The sequence below is a fragment of the Pinus tabuliformis genome, chromosome 8, assembly GCF_031772625.1.
Source record: "Pinus tabuliformis cultivar Carrire ecotype Pingquan chromosome 8, CPIR1, whole genome shotgun sequence".
NCBI lineage: Eukaryota > Viridiplantae > Streptophyta > Pinopsida > Pinales > Pinaceae > Pinus > Pinus tabuliformis.
Window position 1 is genome coordinate 1,792,903,100 of NC_142294.1, and position 12,046 is coordinate 1,792,915,145.

Consider the following 12,046-nt stretch of genomic DNA (forward strand, 5'->3'; position numbering starts at 1 on the left):
CTCATCCTGCCATGGATGAGTTCTCTCTGTCAGAGTTTACTCTTCCTTCCTCTGTTTGTCTATCTTCTTCTAGAGGGAATTTCCCTCATTGAGCTTTGTGAGTTTTGATAGATTGGTAAGGTTCTCACAGTTTCCTGAATCTACTCTAGTGATGTTGCTTCTACTGAATATCCTCTTGCAGTCTCTGTGCATTTGGAACTTCCTACAATGAAGTCCAAATCTGTAAGCTCTCATCCAATAGCTTCCCACAATCTACCACTGCTGTAGAGATGTTGGCCATTATAAATTTCACATCCGCGATCATATCCTTGTATCCTTTTACTGTCATGTCGAGCTTCTCGACCTTTTCCTCCATTGGTTCCTCTTCTCAGACATCAATGTCCAGAACCTCGTGGCATGTTGCTTCGACAACCTCCTTCAGCTTCTACTGCTGCTGTAATGCCTAATCCCTATCCTAAATCGCCTTGTCAATATTCTTCTTTACGAAGCTCGCTCTTTCTCTACCTAAATATTTAACTTCTAAGTGAGTTCTTCATGCTCCTTAAACTCAGTTATGATCTCCAGATGAATTTTGTGTAATCTTTGAAGTGGCATTGTTGCAATGTTCATATTAATGTACCTCCACTCTTTTGCCTGCTGTTGTACCTCAATGGAGTCAAACTACAGGGCTCCAAAAGGTATCAGCATTATTCGCACCCCAAGTGTGGCTCTAATGGTCTTTCCTCTCCAAGCTTCTCCTTTTCTTGCACTCCCCGTCTCACTATCTGTGCCAATGTATTCAGTTCTGCAATGCGCTTTGTGACACCTGTTAGAAGTGCGACATAGCGATCCTCTAGCTTGTTCCATGATTCTGCTATTTCTTCCTAAATTCTGTCCCCAATTTGGTCCAATTCTACATCAGTGAGGACCAATGGCGTTATTTCCTTTGCCTTTTCCACCTTCTACTTCTTTTTCCTTCTGGTGGAATCTTTGGTGCGTGCCTTCCTCTTCTCTGCGATAGCTAGTTCTATCTCTATCTTTTTGGATGCTTTGTTCTTCTCATCCCCTCTAGGAGGATACTGGAGACCCTCTTCATATTGATCATATTTTTCTGACTCTTGGTCATCCTTATCCTTCCCGCTCACTTCCCTGAGGTGCGTTGTGTCATCATCTGTCGGAGTATCCTCCATCTCTGTCTCTAGCACAGTGATCCACTCTGCAGGCCACTATTGTATCTGTGCTAGGAGATCATCTTATATCACTAAATACGGCAGGGAATTCCATGTCTTCCTTGTGTCCCTACGAGTCTATATGTAAATTATGTGGAAGCCATTCTTAAGCTTCGTGATAGAGCTATACTACTCGTATAGGCTCGGTGAAAGGCGAGAGTGCTAGTTTACCAACATGTGTAAGTTTAGATGGTATAAAACGAAAAAAATTATGTTATCTTGTACTCGTGCTGCATCAGTGGTATACTGAAGCGAGGTATATTACGTGGCTTCATAAACATATGAATCTAGCGAAGGGAACTACAAATCTTTTGGCTCTCGCCATGCAAGAATCACAGTTATCATAATTAACCATGCGTAGTGAAATGAAGTACCTTTCTCCTAAGCCTCACAACAGTCGTCCAAAAACTCTTGGCATTGATATCTGGCCTAGTTGTACTGAACCCCATTATCGCACTGTGTAGCTAATGAAACCACCGGTGCAAGGACTTCATTAGCCTGACATTTCCTCATGATTTTTCCAACCAAAATATATGTTGCCAAGAAAACTCCATGGTCATTGATCGAGTTGATGTCATAACCTCACTTCCATTTCATCAGTCCAAACCTCTTCTTCATGTTGTCTCCTATGGATCTGTCCTAATATCTCCCAACAAACTCTTGTGCGGGGCTCAACCCTTGATAAGGCAATTTTGTGATTCTCTATATTAACATTCGGTTGATAGGGATCCTCTTCACTATCCACAAGCATCCATCATGAATTGGCATGAGAAGTTGTCTCACACAAGTTGTGCTTCCTGGACTTTTGCCGAAGTGCAGAACATTCAACATATTCAACAAGTTCAACTACACAAATCCAACCATCCACTACTACGGTTCTAACCTTGTCACACCACTCTTAGGGTAGTGCACTTGTTTTAAGTATTTGTCTGGTGCAAACTGTGGATATTTATTTCTGTCATTGAAAGCATTGTCCGTGAGCTTCAACTGCAGAATATTTCCAAAGTTTTCTCCAATAAATCGCACTAACTCTGACAATAAATGTGTGAAGGTGCCATACTTTGTGTCCTTCGACTCTGTCACTGGTTTTTCATATGGTTTTCTTGGTGTAATATACGGTGGAAGAACCAACAGAAACATTGCACCATCAATTTCCATTTGCACTCACTTTGCTTCTTCCTCACTATCTCTCACATGTTCAGGCTCTTTCTGAGGCTCAATAGGTCCCTTTTCTTGTTTCTTCTTCGTTATCTCCTTTATGGTCATTTTATTTCACAGAGATATCCATTGCGCGTGTCCAGGTTGTGGCAATGTTGCTGCGGGCATATCAGATGATGCTTCCATGACTTCAGCTAAGCCCTTCTCACTAAATAGACAAATAATTTCTTCAAAGGAATCCTCAAATGACATACAACAATGAAAATTTCTGCAACTTCTCTGCAATAGAAATATTCGAACAAGCAGGACAATAAAGTGCCAAATCTGAGCGAGATGCAAATTTTTATAACAAAAATGAATTTCTAACTGCATCATTAACTCAGATTGTGTTCAATAATTGCATATATATCGCTATATCCCCTTAATCTATCCTCATAAATGCATCTTTCCGCGTGTTTCAATGACAACTTTCCTTTTTAACGGTCATATTTTCCAGGTGAAATTCGATGCATCCCATATTGTAGCGAAGCAACCCCTCTTCTGTCAAGGTTCCTACGAACTTCGACATAATTGAGAATGTAGTGAAGTAACTTCCTATATAAAATCTCTCCCTACAACGTATTTTATAGTCTAGTGCGCACTTTCAACTGCGGGTGGCACTAAGCCTTTTCTCCTTTCTTCATAGCGAAGTTGTAGGGGCAAGGTTATCCTTGTACGACTTCAACCTGCTACCATTTACTCTTTCTCGAACCAATTCTTTATTTAACTTTTCTAATTGAATTGCGCCTCCATCAGTAATATGTTTGATAATGTATGGGCCCAACCAATGCATCTTGAATTTTCTTGGAAATTTTTCAAACTTATTGTCATAAAGGAGAACAATGTCTCCTACCTGTAGTTTCTTCTACTTAATATGTCTGTCACGCCAGGCATTTTCCCTTGCTTTCTATACCTGTTGATGGAATCTTGCTATAAATCTATCTTCTTCCAAATAATTCAACTGTAACATTCTTTCCTCCATTATACCAGGGTCTGCCATATTTGTAAAAGTTGCAATCCTCAAGCTAGACACGATGTACTCCATGGCATCACAGATTCTTTCCCATAAACTAACCTGAAGGATGTCCGACCTGTCAACTTTTTACATGTGGTCCTATAAGCCCATAACACTGCTAGAATTCTAAGGTCCCTATCATCTTTATTCACATTTCATACCTTACTAAGTGCATTCTCCAAAATATTATTAAAAGCTTCTACTATTCCATCAGACTGAGGGTGATAAAGGGCAATCTAATGATGATAAACTTGTAACTCCTTAGGCAATGATTCAATAGTCTTATTTAGGAAGTGTGAACCTTGGTCACTCATCAAAATCCTCGGACAATCAAATATAGACAATCTGGGATCTTTTCATATAAAGTAAATCGGGGTAAATCTGGGATCTTTTCATACAAAGTACCAGACTGAGTATAAACAATATCGAGATATTGAGCGCGGGAAATTACCTGCTCTTCAGTTACAACACCCCCTTTGGCTACATCTTCAGTTATCACTAGTAAAAGTGACTTTATAAACGATTCAGCCAAAATTTGATCTGGAATGTAAAGTTTAACTAGGCGACGTCTTCGTCTCCATTTGTGAATGTGATATGAGATATGGGTAGACGTTGATTTCTTTAAAGAAGTCAAAAGTTCAGTTCCATAGTCATACTTAACGGGTAATTGAAAATGGGTCAAAAGGGCTGTAGAAAGGGCATTGAACATGTTGAAAGAAGCATTGGTAATTCTACATACCATTTCGCTGCCGAACCGATTAGAGTTCATTGGAAAAGTCGTAATCTAATAGAATAATCATTTAATGAGTTGGACGCACCAAAGATGGTAGGTCATGACATGGTTGGAAGGATCTTCACCCGAATTACCTTCAAACTTATGAATGTCATTGGGAAACTTAGTAGGAATAGCTGGCCAATAGGGTAAATAAAGAAGTGGATCATTAGTTTGCAATGAATGGAAACTGATGATTGGGGTCCTACGATGGATATTGAGAACCATGAGGGGCGAGTCCCATACCAGAAGGAGGATATCCAGGATATCCTAAGATAGCATGAGCAGTTGGAATATGCATACCTCTTGGGTATCTAGGATGAGCCATACCATATTGCGGTTGAATAGGTTGTTGAAACGTGTGACCTGGGTACGATTGATTCTGGAAGGCGAGATTCTGACCCATTTGACCTTGAACAAACTTTCCTTGAAAGGGTTGTCTTTGCAAGGGTAGACCTTGGAGAATTGAGTTTGAAAAGGTGTAGCTTGAACAAAATAACTTTGGGGTAAACCTTGGAAAGATATCCCTTGAAAATGTACTTGCATATATGGAACACTAGGTTGAACAACAGGTATTTGAGGTGTTGATGGAATCATAGGAATGGATTGAACACCAACTGCCTGAGGCAAAGATTGAACAAGAGGTTGCATAGTAACTTGTGATGTAAGCGGGACAATTATTTGCGATACTCCTAGAATGGGAGTCCTAGGCGAACTTGAACCTGGGTTCTAAGAAAATGTTTCCATAGTATACTTCCCTACGGTTTGAGGGGTACTTTGGGTAGACTGCTGAAGCGATTACTAGGCAGGTGTCGATGAGGTAGCCTGGACAGTTGGTTAGACTTGAGAAGACATACCTTGAAAAGGCAGATGCTGCATAGGTTGTCCAAGAGGTTGGACAGGTTGATACAAAGGTACCTGAGAAGTGACAGGAATTGACTTTTGAGAAGGATTTCAGATTGTATTCAATCCAGGGTAAGGCATTCCATAGGCGGGTTGAGGCATAACAGGCTAACCAAAACCGGTTTGAGGCATTTGAGCATAGTTAAAGTAGTTTTCGCTGGGGGGTTTCCCCCTACCTATAGTTTTAGAAGGAAGATAGAAACAAAAAATCCTTAACCCAAAACAGCCAAAGGAAATACCTAATTATTGCTAAGTGGGCACCCTGCTTCTTCACTTCAATTTTATTTTTCCATTTAAGAAATTTTTATCGGTTCGATATTTAATAATTAAAAACAAAAAATAAAACACCTTCTAAGAGACCTTTGGCACCCCACTCAACCATTGACTTCAGGGAATTGTTATTATTATATACTTCAATTAAATTAAGTACAAACTCAATATTTTCAAATCTCATATTTTTATTTGAATTGGTTCTTTCAAGTTATTATTGGCTGCTATGATGGAAGAATCTGCTCAGAAAAAGTGAAGTCCAGTAGATGAAAGAATGGCTAGCTGGCTAGTCTCTCTCCCACCACATATAGGTCAGTTGGAAGTTTAGGTCTGCTATGCAGTCATGAATATGATTGTCGCGTTTCTCTGGATTGAATCATTTCACCTTTGTAGCTTATAGGCAAGTTGTTTCTAGAGTGGATATTGATCATTATGCATATTTCAGTTGGAATCCAATGTGCCAACTTATTTCTAATATATGAAAACTTGGAATGGAGATGTGAATTCTTGCTAATGTAGTGTGATGTATTTTTCATATTTTATAGTGTGAAAATGACCTACAATGACAAGTGCCATCTTCTAGCAATTTTTTTGAAATTGCAGTTTGAGGGTAAGTAGATAGTCAAATCCTCTATAACTGTCTTACCACTACTCTTTTGGTTGATTGATTTTTTGAATGATCAACAATGGGATACTTCCAACGTTATAATTGCAGGAGCATAATATTTCCGAATTTTTACTTTGCAAGCATGCCATACAGTTCCTCCACATCTGCTTCAAGATAAGTATGGGTATGGTACAATGATTATAACCTTGCAAAATGGTCTTGTACTCACAATGCTTGATGGTCCTTATGTTAGTTATCTTAATTGCAAATTTCTTGAATCTTAGGGTTCATGGATAAAATCAATATTGACTTGATAGTTAGGCTTTTAACTAAAAAAAATCTATCCATCCATACTAAACTGTAAAAAAGTGTCTTTAACTATAATAAATTTGTTGTGGATCAAGTGTTTTTGGAAGAAATTTTGTAGCTTGCGGCAAACATACAACATTTTTTATGAACACTCCACTCATTTAGGGACAAACAAAGTTTGTTATGGATTCCAAAGTGAGTGCAAGGTCCGATTAAATTTGTTGTTGATCAAGTATTTTTGGAAGAAATTGTTTATACATTTCTAATGGACGCTCCACCCATCTTATGGACAAAGAAAGTTTTTTATGAATACAAAAGAGATTGCAAGACTCGGTTAAATAGAATGAAATGAAATAGATAACTTGAAATGATAAACAAAAGAAATGCTTAAATTGACGAATAAATTATAAATTTAAAGAAATTCTTAAATTGGGAAATAAATTATAAATTTATGCGTGAGAAAAAAAAAGGAATAATTTTCAACCAAAATAGTTAATAATTTTCAAAGAGATTGTCAAGAATGAATGGCTTTTAGGGGAATATTATTACTAATATTGATAAAAATTATGACTAGGATCCCTGATTAGGAATCCCTCTAAGCACACAGTTCCATATGGTGATCATATACTACTTACCTTGTTCAAGTTCCAGAGCTTCAACATAGTAATACCATCATGGGATGGATCTGTGAAGATGAAATCACGAGTAGAAAGAGCATAATGTTGGCACCTGAGGATTGTGCCATCAGGAAGAATAAGCTTCTTGAGAAGATCAAAGTCATGGCCTCCTACTGCATCGCTCACATACACTGGGCCTCCACATATGGCTCGAGAAGCTGCATGGAATTTGGCACATACATGATCACACTGAAACATATCCCAGTCAAGTTGTATGAAGTTTCCCATCCACAAGTTGTTGAATCCGCAATGAATCATATGAACTCCTTGTAGCCAGTAAGCACCCATGGGATCGCCATTTGGATCCTGGAACCAGAAATCATCTCCTGTATCATTATAAGCCAATTCAATAAATTTATTTGTCTGGTTTGGTCTGAAATGTGTTCAAAATTTGAAGAATAATGATATTTTCTTTTTCTATTATCTTACCCACTCGCCCCATAGCTATCTGTTTGGTCCCCAGGAAGAAGAAGTCGTTGCATTGCTCCATGCTGGCTATCAATCCGTTCCCACCCAAATTCTTTATCATGGACTGGCTTAATCCTTCGTAGTATGCTTTAGCCAGTTCTACTCTCCCCCATATTCCTTAGCTAGAAATTATAGTGTCTTTGCAACCAAATAAACAAAACATGCCAGAGATTATTCACTTAATAGGACACAATTTTACCGTGCTACAATTATTTTTTTTTGTTAGAGGAATTGGTAATTGGGTTAGGCTGTGTAAGTTTGTTTTTTAACTAGAGGAATTGGTAATTGGGCTAGGTTGTGTTAGTTTTTATTTTATTAGAAGAATTGGCAATTGGGTTGGGCTATATCCATGACAGAGGGTTAAGGCTTGTAGTTGCATGAAAGATGATTGATTCCAACCACAACATACTTTCATCAAAGATTATTGTTACATAGAACAAAATATATTCCAATCACTACTACTATAACCCTTGAGTGTAACTACCCACCCCTTAAACAAGACACGAACTGGTCAATCTAGAAATTGAGTTTAACTATCCACCCCTTAAACAAGACACGAAATGGTCAATCTAGAAATTGAACATAGTTCTTTTATCACTCAATAAATTTACATATCAAAACTTAGGAAGTTAACTACCCAAGGAGAAGGAGAACACTCCATATCAAAACCTTACCAAGTGAACTACGCAAGGAGAAAGAGAACATTGTTTCAGTTGAGAAATAATTTAAAAAGAGATTTTAATAGATTTTTTCAAATACATTCTCTTTTAACACGATAATAGTTTGCCCTTATCTTTTTTTAATCTTGTAAATGCTAAAATAGATTTGAATGACTTACATGAATGACGTCCACTTTCACTCTTGTGGCGCCCACTCTGGCCAGATATGAATGCATAGAATTATAAAAATCAGCAGCCTGATGAGGATCCACAAGGCCAATCCCAGCTTCAACAACCTTATCTACAACCAAATCCTGCATCATACAATTTACAACTGGGGAAATATTGAAGGGTATGTGCTTTACATTGAGGTGTGTAGCTCCTGGCCTGACACCACCCCATCCACCGCACAGGGCATGCTAGAAATAAACATCATCAAGGCCCTTGAACTCTTTCTTCAAATCATCAATAAATGCCTTGAGACCCATCTCTGTAACAGAGGAATTATCAGCACTAGTAATGCCAGCTTCCCCATCTCCATTTTGAGTTGATTCTCTACTCTGACCTGGATCAACGAATAAGGACTTGGAACCATCAACACTTAATGATACATTAATATTAACAAGAGAACCTTCACATTCAGCATCTTCATGGATTTCTGATAATTCTCCATCTACCAACTCGTTTTTTTTATTAGCCAATCTTGCTTTCTCAGCTCTCTCCTGAACTATAGCCATGTCAATCACTTTTTTGTGCTTCCCCTGCTCAAATTTGGGAGCATCAAGCCTTCTCATAGTGCATGCTCTGTATTTTTTGAACTTATCGCACTCCTCAAATCTATATATCATCAATGTTATCTGAGATCCTCCAAGCAAAAGATCTTTGGCACCTTCCAGAGAATTTTTTTGTGCATCAAAATTGATACTTTGCCATCCATCATCAATTATGAGAAACCTGGGAGGACACCCCCATCTACCAACTCCTTGACTCCCTGCCAAACATCAACAGGTTCAACTGTCAAATAAAATGCATCCCAAGTACACCATCCAAATCTATCAACTATATCAGGGACCCTCTTCTCTTCCAGCAATCTGAAGGTGCCAAGATGGACTCTGATGGTGGTGTATTCTTCTCTCATCAATTCAAAAGGATTATCATTCGTATGATAAATAAACTGTTGGAATTCAGAGGCACAACAAGTCAATAAAACACACAACAAAATAAATCAAGCACATAAACACAATTTTTAACGTGGTTCACCCAACCAATCTGGGCTACGTCCACCAAACATAGGCATCAGGAATTTATTAATCAAATTGGAGATTACATCAAAAAATCCTCACACTCTCTTAGCAAACATCCGAATGGTTTCCTGTTATATAGCCTAGAGAATCTAACAACCTCATTAATTCCCTCACATCAAATATAGGAGGCATTAACTCCCTCCCAACAACCTGGAGTTAATCTAGGACTTGAATTCCTATTGTTGTCATCAGCTGAGATTTTTCCTATTTCATTACAAACAGAAAATCTCAACAATCTCCACCTTGACAACAATTCGCCTGATGCCCTGTTATTATTATTTTATCTTTTCTGCAAGCCAAGAGAAGCCAAACACCAGCGTATCTTCTCCAACAAAACTGGTTTCGTGAACATGTCTGCACAGTTCTCCTTTGTATGCACCTTTTCAAGAGAAACTCCCCTTTCAGTGATAACCTGTCTTACAAAATGATATTTGATTGGAATATGCTTTGATTTACTATGATAGGCCGGATTCTTAGCCAAATGTATTGCACTTTGACTGTCACAAAGTAACCTGATGTTATCCTGTAACCTACCAAACTCACCAAGCAAACCTTTCAACCAAACCGCCTCTTTGCAAGCATGCGAAGCAGTAATGTATTCTGCTTCAGTAGTGGATAAAGCAACAATGTTCTGTAGCTTTGACATCCAGCTTATAGCTCCACCTGCAAGAGTAAAGACGTACCCTGAAGTTGATCTTCTCTTATCCAAATCACCTGCAAAATCGGAATCAACATATCCACAAACAAATTCACTACTCTTATTGTAAGAAATACAATAACTACTTGTGTCTCTCAAGTACCGAAGCACCCATTTTACTGCTGACCAGTGCTCTTTACCCGGATTTGCCATGTACCTGCTGACAACCCCAACTGCATGTGAAATATCTGGTCGAGTGCAAACCATCGCATACATTAAACACCCTACTACATTGGCATAAGGAATTCGAGACATATAATCCTTTTCTTCATCTGTATTAGGACATAAACTCGAAGAAAGCTTAAATGGGAAGCTAAAGGGACTGACACAGGCTTCACATTATTCATACCAAACCTCAAAAGTATTTTCTCAACATACTTCTGTTGTGATAGCCACAGCTTACCATTGCCCCTGTCTCTGAAAATCTCCATGCCCAAAATCTGTCTTGCCGCTCCTAGATCTTTCATATCAAACGTCCTTGCCATCTGAGTCTTCAACCTGTTGATTTCTTCAATGCTTTTGCTTGCTAAAAGCATATCATCAACATACAACACTAAGATAATGAACATGCCATTATTTAACTGCTTAAAGTAAACACAATGATCATATTCACTTCTTACATATTTCTGACTCAACATGAAAGAATCAAACTTCTTATACCACTGCCGAGGTGACTGCTTCAGGCCATATAATGACTTCTTGAGCTTGCAGACAAATTTCTCATTGCGACGGTGAACAAACCCTTCCGGTTGTTCCATATATATTTCCTCATATAAATCACCATGTAGAAATGCAGTTTTAACATCTAACTGCTGCAACTCTAAATCAAGCAAAGCCACTAATGCTAACACAATTCTAATTGAAACAATTTTAACCACTGGTGAAAATAGCTCATGAAAGTCTATGCCAGCTTTCTGAGAAAACCCTTTTGCAACCAGCCTCGCTTTGTACTTGTCTTCCGTATCATTCACACCCCGTTTCAGCTTGTACACCCACTTGCATCCCACAGTTTTCCTGCCTTTGGGAAGTTCAACCAGATCCCACGTGCCATTCTTACCTAAGGCCATCATTTCTTCCTTCATGGCTGCTTTCCATTTGTCACTATTTGAACCTTCTACAGCTTCCTGATAACACAAAGGTTCATCATCATTAGCGATCAAAGCAACTGAAGTAACATGATCATCATACCTTCTCGGAGGGCGTTTGATCCTTGTAGACCTAAACACCCGCCTTGAAGCTGGAGCCCTGGATGAGGTCTGACCCACTCTCAACACCGACAACTATGTTGTCATCTGCTCCAGGATGCAAGGCTGCTCTGAATTTTCCTTCAATAATAGGCAGGATCAACACATATGAACTTATGTCTTCAATGTGCAGAAGAATCAACTGTGTCTCTATTTGCAGGTCCGAGCCATTTCGACCTGACAACATGGTAGCCCACCATATTTTAAAACGAAATATACTCATAAACTTGATATCCTTGAGCTTGCCTAGAGAATTCAACACTCTGCTGGATGGATTTTCTGCATCAGATCTAATAAAGGATCATTGACTGCAACAGAAGGAAATGCAGCAATTGTATCACAGTTTTTACATATGATTGATGACAAACTAGTCAGAAAAACATTATCAGGAACTTCAGTAAGGATTGGAGCTCCCTGCAAACACAACTTCCCATCTGATAAGCTAAAACAAGGCTCCTTAGACTCTGATTCTATGGATTCTGCAACGACACGAGCACAAGAGATATTAGGAGCCATTGCTAATTATAATTCAACAACCGCAAAATGGAAGACACACATATCAGTGAGCCATGCTCTCAATTTATAAGCATTTAGTGGATATAATATATTAATGGGATACCAGTTTGGATTGGAAACATCTCGAGGGTTTGTCAATTTTGGTCTTGAAACATCCTCTGGGTTCCACCATTTAATTGGAACAATTTTTTATTTCTCCT

General features: G+C 38.6%; 1 pseudogene; it reads right to left on the reverse strand.

Annotated features, from left to right (window-relative positions):
* Window positions 1-2,078: 2,078 nt before the first annotated feature.
* Window positions 2,079-11,846, reverse strand: LOC149243393 (stachyose synthase-like; annotated as a pseudogene).
* Between the last annotated feature and the right edge of the window lie 200 nt (window positions 11,847-12,046).